Consider the following 1,038-nt stretch of genomic DNA (forward strand, 5'->3'; position numbering starts at 1 on the left):
ATCATTATCATTATTATTATTATTATTATTATTATTATTATTATTATTATTATTATTATTATTATTATTATTATTATTGTTGTTGTTGTTATTAACGCAGCGAGCTGGCAGAATCATTTGCAGAAAAGGCAAAATAATGTTTCGCAGCATTTTGCATCTCTGCATCTTCTGAGTTCAAATTCCACCGAGTCGTCTTTTCCTTTCATTCTTTCGGGGGTCGATAAATTAAGTAGCGGTGAAGCACTGGGGTCGATGTAATCAACTAGTCCCCTCCCGCAAATTTCAGACTTTGTGCCTTTAGTAGAAAGGATTATTATTATTATTATTATTATTATTATTATTATTATTATTATTATTATTATTTGTGGTCTTTGCACAGCTTCTAACGCTGGAGATGTACTACGGTGCCAGCTGTTCACTACCAGTGAACTAAGTATTATTATTATCATCATCATCATCATCATCATCATCATCATCATCATCATCATCATTGTTATTATTCAGAATGCGTAGAGTACTGGACGAATGCTTTGTCTTGGGCTGAATGTCATTCCTTTAAGACCCAGTGACAAAACAAAATAGTTGTTACCGTTGTTAATTTAACAAACCTGTTTCATATCATCAGCCACATCTCTTAATTATTCTACACCTAATTAATCACCGCCCGCAGTCTGCCAATAACGCAAGGATTAATTGTTATTGGCATGCTCCCTAGAAAAACCGACCGGTGCTAAACGTTTGTAGTAGTAGTAGTAGTAGTAGTAGTAGTAGTAGTAGTAGTAGTAGTAGTAGTAGTAGTAGTAGTAGTAGTAGCGGTGGTGGAGATAGTAATAATGTTAATAGTAGAGTTGGTAGTAATAGTGGTAGTAATAATAGAATTGTTATTATTATTATTATTATTATTATTATTATTATTATTATTATTATTAGTAGTAGTAGTAGTAGTAGTGATTGTTGTAGTATTGGTAATATTGGTGGTGATGGTGGTGGTGGTGGTGGTGGTGGTGGTTGCAGATGAGTGAAAGAGTGTCGGGAAAT

The 1,038-nt window shown here is 33.2% G+C and overlaps 1 protein-coding gene and 1 long non-coding RNA gene across 5 annotated transcripts in view; one reads left to right on the forward strand and one right to left on the reverse strand.

The window, feature by feature from the left end:
- The window catches only part of LOC106867546 (proton channel OtopLc), a 186,402-nt gene that overhangs the window by 149,461 nt on the left and 35,903 nt on the right, over nt 1-1,038 (reverse strand). The window lies entirely within an intron of this gene.
- The window catches only part of LOC128249300 (uncharacterized), a 150,286-nt gene that overhangs the window by 1,326 nt on the left and 147,922 nt on the right, over nt 1-1,038 (forward strand). The gene's annotated exons all lie outside the window — the stretch shown is intronic.

Source organism: Octopus bimaculoides, chromosome 13 (genome assembly GCF_001194135.2).
Source record: "Octopus bimaculoides isolate UCB-OBI-ISO-001 chromosome 13, ASM119413v2, whole genome shotgun sequence".
NCBI lineage: Eukaryota > Metazoa > Mollusca > Cephalopoda > Octopoda > Octopodidae > Octopus > Octopus bimaculoides.